The sequence below is a fragment of the Salminus brasiliensis genome, chromosome 17 (genome assembly GCF_030463535.1).
Source record: "Salminus brasiliensis chromosome 17, fSalBra1.hap2, whole genome shotgun sequence".
Classification (NCBI taxonomy): Eukaryota; Metazoa; Chordata; class Actinopteri; order Characiformes; family Bryconidae; genus Salminus; species Salminus brasiliensis.
In genome coordinates, this window is record NC_132894.1 from 2,318,263 (window position 1) to 2,326,652 (window position 8,390).

The 8,390-nt window shown below is 43.6% G+C and overlaps 1 pseudogene; it reads left to right on the plus strand.

Annotated features, from left to right (window-relative positions):
• Positions 1-4,265: 4,265 nt before the first annotated feature.
• LOC140538607 (U6 spliceosomal RNA) lies at positions 4,266-4,361 on the plus strand (annotated as a pseudogene).
• Positions 4,362-8,390: the final 4,029 nt, after the last annotated feature.

An 8,390-nucleotide genomic window follows, 5' to 3' on the forward strand; every position in this document is an offset into this window, starting at 1 on the left:
CAAGAGCTTGATTTAGGGCGCGTCGGTGTGTCTTTGCTATGGTAACAATGGGAAAAGTTCGCCCTGCGCGGCTCGAAACGCACAAAAGCGATGTACTAAGTCTCTTAATGAATCATGGGGGTGTTTTGGGGGCGTGACGTACAGGACGGTGTGGTCTGACTTTGGCGGGTTGCTATTTCAGTGGTGTAAAGCGTGGGGGGGAGGGGTACGAGCGTCAGGCTGCACACGCCTGTGTTGACAATTCACTGCCGAGATGGCAACGAACACAGGCGGCAGGAGTGTGGTTGGTGTGGCGCAACAGATAAACCCGCTAGCTGCCAGTGAGCTGTTACACCATGTGGGAGACCAGGGTTCGATTCCCAGTCTGGGTGTGCTACACCAATAAGAGTCCTTGGGCAAGACTCCTAATACTGCATTGACCCCACCCACCACCACCCATAACAGACCAGCGGCACACCCTCCTACCACTGCTATCTGTTTAATGACCATGTTCAAACCTAAATGGACTCGTAACTATCTGCACTATTAATATTAATATCACCACTATTAACTATCTGCTGTATCTGGTTTGGTCATTTTTTTTATCAATAATTAATAAATAGTTCTGATCAGAGGAGGACGGGTCGGGTCCCCCTTGTGAGTCTTGGTTCCTGGTTTCTTCCTCCAGCTCTGAGGAAGGTTCTCCTTGCCACTGTCGCCGTTGGGGCTCACTGGGGGTCATTGATCCTTCATGTCTTACGTTATTTCTTTTTTTTTTTGTCTTTTATTAATTACTAATTACTAATTATGTAAAGCTGTTTGTGACGACAACAGTTGTAAAAAGCATTATATACAAATAAATCTGAAAAACCATAAATTGGCATTTAGCACCCTGTGCCGGGTGTAAGATAGGTACTTTTCACTACGCCCAAAGTCACATATGCAATTTATACACCACAATTTAAATAAATAAAACAAACAAATGCGGCACACAGCATGTTTAAAGATCATACACATAAGAATGATTAATTGTATAGTCATATATATTCACATACACTTGGTGGCACCCTTGGGTGGTCCTTGACTCCTCGCAAGGGGGCAAAGACAGAAAGCAGACGTCAGAGATACGTGACTTTGCAGTAGACCGTGGCAGCTTGTGTAAAAAGGTCCCTTGCTACCTGAGCGCAGACTTGTGAGTTGAAGGTGGTGGTGGTTGTGGGGGGGTGGGGGGGGGTGGGGGGGGGTTAGTCTGATATTGACACAGCATGAGCCGTAAAGATCGTCTGGAACTGATAGCATGGTGTGGTGATATTAGGGGCCCTCCCACTTCCCGCTAGCAGAAGAAGAAGAAACCAGAAACGAGTCCAAAGCGCTTTCGAAGGGCTCGAATCGCAGGTCAGAGGTCAGTGATCAGATACTGATTAATAATCATGCTTTATAAGCCCCTGAGCTTGACCTTCTTTGTTCATGGGTTAATAGGATCTGAATGAAAGTGCTGACCTTCAGGCTAAGGCAGCTGATACCTGCAATGAAAGGACACAGATTGGAGTCAAAGGTCCAGCATTTGAATACAGCACCATCTAGGCCTCGGGACTTCAGCGCCATCTGGTCTCCGTCCCGCTACAATCCACGCAGCTTCAGTGTGGGGTCACCACACACACACATGACAACCCAAACAAGCTCATTATTCACCATTCCCAGAATTCCTGCTCTGGCGTTTTGCCTAAACGTTTCACACGACTGGGTGTGGACACAGTAAAATGCTGGTTAATAATATTTATATGACAGCAAAATATAAACAAACTAACTAAATATAAATAATACTGCATTTATTTGTATTTTACAACATACAAATAATTGGTAAATATATGGATTGTACAACAGAACTACAGGATATTGTGATATATTGGGGTAGAATATGAATAATAATAATAATAATAATAATAATAATAATAAAAAAATATATATGTATATGTTCATATTATAATATAAATATAATATTTATATTTATATTACATATTCTTTTTCTTATCAGCCTCCTTTCACCATGTTATTCACTGTTTAGGACCCCACAGGACTGACCACCACATAGCGGACTGTAGTATTTGGGTGGAGGGTCACTCTCAGCACTGCAGTGACACTGACTGACATGGTGGAGGTGGTGAGTGTGTTGGTAGTCAGTGTGTGTTGCGCTGAAGGTACGAGTGGATCAGACACAGCAGTGCTGTTGTCCACTCACTGTCCACTCTCTATTAGACACTCCTACTGAGGTAAAGTCAGGGACAGAAGCTCTGTATCTGCTGCTGCACAGCGTGTGTTGGTCATCCTCTGGTCCTTCATCAATGCCCATGGGACTATTCTCAGTCCAGCAGTGACACTGAGGGGTTTAAGCACTCCAGCAGCACTGCTGTGTCTGATCCACTCGTACCAGCAGCGCAACACACACACCACTAACACACTCACCACCACCATGTCAGTCAGTGTCACTGCAGTGCTGAGAATGACCCACCACCCAAATCTGTACACTATACAGTCTGCTCTGATAGATAGAAACAAGGAGGTGGTTTTAATGAAGTGGCCGCTGTATATATATACAGTGGCCACTTCATTAAAACCACCTCCCTCTATATATATATATATATATATATATATATACACCCACCTCTCCACCATCTTTACCGAGACGTGTTGTTCCTATCAAGCTAAACTAATGGATCAAGTGTATAACAGAGTGGATGTGTGCGTGTGTGTGTGTGTGTGTGTGTGTGAAACACAATGACTCGTCAGAGGGCCTCTCCAGTGGTGCTTCCTCGTCGTTTGTTAGCCACTGAATGGCCTCCGTCAGCATGCATTGTGCCGGGCAGAATAGGCTTGCTGAGGCCTGGCAGAGGGGCCTTTTTCGGCAGCACTCCGGATCCAAAGCTGCCCAATTCCTCCACTACCCATCAGCCCCGGGCTGCCTGCCGTCTCCCGGCCAGTCGCCACGGCAACCTCACCAGGCCAGCATCTGAAAACAATTTGGTGCTTAATGAGAATTTACTTTACGTAAATGGTGGGAAAATGGGGGGCGAGAGAGAAAGAGAGAGAGACAGAGTCCAAGGGAAGTTGAGGGGTGTGTGTGTGTGAGAGAGAGTGTGTGAAGGGGTGTGTGGGTGGGTGGGGGAGGAATGAGGTGCGGAGGCCTTGCATGCTTGTCATGCGCCGCCGGACTGACATGTTTGTGTGAGCGCTGATGGAGGAATGCAGCGGCGGTTTCTCAGCTTTCCTTCTAATGATGCTCTCCTGCCAAGATGAGGCTCAGAACAGACGTCACTCACAAACAGCAGTGCTGATTTATGGCAGTAGACAGATTTCTAATATATGATGTATGTTGGAATATATGGAATGTCCTTTTTTATATCCAACATGTTGTCCTTCAACTTTACAGGATTTCTTAACATTCAATTGAAGTCAATTTTGGAGCATTTCTATTGGTCCATTCATCAAAAACTTCTGATACAATATAAAGAACAACTGCCAGATTTACATTATAGAGAAAAGTGACAATATTTATCATATACAAATATTACACATATGTACTATCATTCATATTATTACTACATACTGTACAGGTGGATATATATATATATATATAATGTATATATTATGCACATGTCCAACATATAAGTATACAAAAAATACAGCCATATCATTAACACCACCATCTCGCTCCTATGCTCACTTATCCGTTTTACCATATAGGAGCACTGTGTAGTTCTGTCCAGACTGTGTCCATCTGATTCTCTGCAGACTCTGTTAACAGCCCCCCTTTGCCCTGTTTCTCAATGCTCAGAACCCCACAAGACTGACCACTACAGAGGAGGTGGCATTTGGGTGGTGGGTCAAACTCAGTACTGCAGAAACACGGACGTGGTGGTGGTGTGTTAGTGTGTGTTGCGCTAGTATAACTCATTGGTGTGTGTATATATATACAAATACATATATATATGTAATGTTTTTGTGATATATGTGCACAAACAGTCATACAGTAAAAAAAATATATATGTATATTTATAAAATATATTAGAAAATTAAAGAATAGCTAATATATATGTATATTATTATATTAATAATAATATACATATATACATAAATATTATTATTAATATTAATAAAAAGAGGTGGCATTTGAGTGGTGGGTCAAACTCAGTACTGCAGAAACACTGACGTGGTGGTGGTGTGTTAGTGTGTGTTGCGCTGGTATAACTCATTGGTGTGTGTGTATATATATATACACACACGTATATGTGCTACGGCAGCACATATACTAAAATTGGAACGATACAGAGAAGATTAGCATGGCCCCTGCGCAAGGATGACACGCAAAATCGTGAAGCGTTTTTAGGGGCAGTGGTGGCTCAGCGGTTAGAGCGCCGGGATATTGATAACAGGGTTGTGGGTTCGATTCCCGGGCTCGGCAAGCTGCCACTGTTGGGCCCTTGAGCAAGGCCCTTTACCCTCTCTGCTCCCCGGGCGCTGGAGTTGGCTGCCCACTGCTCTGGGTGTGTGTGTGTACTCACTGCCCCTAACACGTGTGTGTGAGTGTGTGTTCACTACCAGATGGGTTAAATGCGGAGGACACATTTCGCTGTACAGTCCACACTGTACAGTGACGAATACGTGCACCTTTATCCTTTATATATATATATATGCTGCTTTTGTGGTATATGTGCACATATGGTGCATTTGGTACAAATGGAGATTTCAGTAAAAAAAATACAGAGAAGTATAAAAAAAATATATATATATATATGTATATTTATAAACTATATAAAAAATAAAGAATAGCTAATATATATGTATATTATTATATTTTTATTTTTGTTCTTATTTTATTCTTATTATTCTTATTTTATTTTTTTACAATTTTACTTTATCATTAACACACTTTACCAAGGCCCCTTTGTGTTGTAGTCATAGTGACCCCTGGTTGTGTTTCCCCCCCTACAGAAATCTGACTGTGTACGTTTCTGGCCTGAAGCACTTTGTCACTCAACAGCGCAGATTTTTTGGTTGAAAATTGGTGGCGTTCTCCTTTAACGAGGACTCCACACGTGCGTTAAGTGCCCATCAGTTGCACTGTATCCCGACCTCCAGCGCTGAACGCTGTGTTTCTGTGTGAGCAAGATTATGTAATAGCTCTCCCATGTCAAGTGTGTGAGGGGTATTGAGCAGTGCCAGGCTGCACTGCGCTCCCTGCTTTGTGCCCAGGTTCCCTTTTCCCTGGTTTTGTTTGAGTCCAGTCAGCCAGTGGCAAATTGTCCCAGCAGATAGAGCCAAGCTGGTCGGCCTGTGGTGAGAGAGTCCCCACGACAGTGTTAACTGTTTCTCTCCACCGGCTCTGCTACCCTCCATGTCTCTCTCTCTCTCTCTCTCTCTGACCAGCTGCTATGGCCTGTCCACAAGCTGAAGGAGCTGGAGGAACTGGAGGAGAGGTCAAGATGACGGGAAGGGGAGAGAAAGTGTGGGGTTTAAAGGTTTTAATGATGGGAAGCGTATGGATCTACGTCGGATCCTTTGTCTTCTCTTTCTTCTTGTACTGTTTTCCTCCCTCAGTGGATGAGGCCTCTCATGCCTGTTCTCACCAAATACCCCCTTATGGTTTGCTTTTTGGCTCGGTTTAACTTTAAGCCGCAGTTTCGTCTCAGCCACCACTTCAAAACCTGCCTGAGCTGCAGTCTTTTTCCCCTCCATGCGTGGGCAGGGTACAGCCGCTTTGTCTGCATGACATCATTATCATTACATTGCCATTAAGTGCTCTATACAATACAGGCTTCCATTAGAAATCCCTAAAAATAGGTCATATTATGTAAAATTAGCTTTTTCTAGCATATTTTTAGACATCTGAGTATGTGAAGGGCTAACCAACCCCCTTTAATTCTTAAATAAGACAGCCCATTTCGTTTCCTGTGGGCTACCACGTGTTAGAAAACAGGGCATTCGATATGCAGCGCAGAATTAGCTTAGCTTCCTGTATGTCACAAGCCATCTGAGTAGCTCAACCCACAGTTTTAAAAGGCAGCCGCAGGTCAAAAGGTCAGGTCAGGTTAAAGGGTGTGGAGTTTTTTGGGCTACTTTGAAAATGTACAACAGCTACCTGTAGAAAATGAGAAAAAGCACTGCATCATTAGTGGATATCGATCCTGGTTTGAGTAGCTGGAAACCTAAAGACAGAAGCTAAATACTAACGAGAGAGCGAGCGAGACGAACTCAAGGTGAAGTAAACGTTAGCTTGCTGGTGCTGTAAGAGATGTACATTAAATGGACAAAAGTATTGGGACACCTGCTCATTCAATATATATATATATAAAAAAAAGAGTCAATCCTGTTTTTGTTGGAGTAACTGTCTCTACTGCCCAGGGTAGAAGGCTTTCTACTAGATTTTGGAGGAACATGGCTGTGAGGATTTGATTACATTCAGCGACAAGAGCGTTAGTGAGGTCAGGATGTTAGTTGATCACCACCCCACCTTACTCATCCTAAAAGTACTGGATGGAGCTCCACCACCATCATCATTCCAGAGAACACAGTTCTTCTTCCACTGCTCCACAGCTCAATGCAGCTGGGGGGGGGTTATACCCCCATCCTAGCCCACGCCTGGCATTATTAGGCAGCATGGTGCCAGCAGGTTCATGATTTTGATCTGCTCCAGAGAGGGTCCTAATCTATTGGCAGTACTTCTCTACAGGGACTAGTCAAACTGTGAGTGTGTGTGTGTGCATTTGCAAATGTGTGTCTGCAATGGGTGCAACTTAAAGTAGCTGAATGCGTTCATTAGAAGGGGTGTCCACAAATATTTGGACATATAGTGTATGACACATCAAGTGAATTGCATTAAAAGGTTCTTTAATGGCATCCCTTAAATAACCATCTCAATGTAAGAGGAGTAAAGAAAAGGGGTGGGGATGGTGGGCGGGGCAAGCACTCAAACTGGCCAATCTGAACAGGGCTGTTTAGACAGGGTGTAAATGCGTGCTGTTGGTTCTGGACCCTTAAGGTAGCCTATTCTGACCAAAACATGTCACAGACGTTTCATTAAGGCCCAGGGAACTGTGCTAACGTGTGGACAAGGGGTAAACTACGTCACCTTTGATGGACAAAAAGAAAGCATTCCCATTAGTATGGAGAACAAGGTGGAAGCGCTCAGTTTCCAATGGATGCTTAAAGCCTTTGAAAATAAACGACGGGCAGGAAGGCTGCCCTCGTTTCCTCATTCTGGGCATGGAGTGCATGTTTTCCCCTGATGGCCGCTGCCTTCTCCCACGCCTCGCGGTGGGAAACGGCTGCTCCCCTGGCTCGTGCTCTAGCTGGGAGACGGCCGTGTTGGGGAATATTGAAGCCTTTTTTGGGCTCTGGGATGTTTTCTCTGCCTTCACCCCCCTCCATCCTTCCCTTAGGTTTTGTAGAGAGTCGGGGCTTTAAATAGACCCCGATAATGCTGGTGCCACCAGGGCAGGGAGTGCAGAAAAACAGAGAGAGAGAGAGAGAGAGAGAGAGAGAGAGAGAGAGAGAGGCGCTTGTTTTTCTTCTGGTTTAGGGCTGTTGACCATTTTTAAGAGGGCAGCTCCAAGCTATAAGCTATAGGTGTCATCCAGGACCCATTCAATGGACCTGAATAGATATCAGGGCTCTAATTGGTCAGATCAGCCAAACACACACATTCCCATCATTTCCTGTGTGTGATAAAAGAGTGAAGAGTGTATGTATTATGTATTATTATGTAAATGCAAAATAGTATTTACTAATTTAACAGTGCACTATTTACCCAAATGTTTGTGGACACCCCTTCTAACCAATGCCTTCAGCTACTTTAAGCCCTCTCTCTTTTCCAGGGGTCCTATAGCTCTGACCACGGCCTTCTAGGCTGTATCATGTGACCCACAACAACAATAATGTAAATAATAAAAACATCTATCAAATATTTTTACTTCTATAGCACCTTATGAGTTATAGGACTGACACTAAATGAGGTTCTGAGGTTTTTAAAGCAGCCGCAGGTCAAAAGGTCAGGTCAGGTTGAAGGGTGTGGTTTTTTTTGGCAACTTTGAAAATGTACAACAGCTACCTGTAGAAAATGATTTAAAAAAAAAAACACTGCATCATTAGTGGATATCGATCCTGGTTTGAGTAGCTGGAAACCTAAAGACAGAAGCTAAATACTAACGAGAGAGAGAGCGAGATGAACTCAAGGTGAAGTAAACGTTAGCTTGCTGGTGCAAACAGACAAATGAACAACCCTAGAAATTTACTCTTAAAAAATAAGAACCATGTTTGAAAGAGATGTACATTAAATGGACAAAAGTATTGGGACACCTGCTCATTCAAAATCAAAAAAGAACACCCTTTTTAACGAACGCATTCAGCTACTTTAA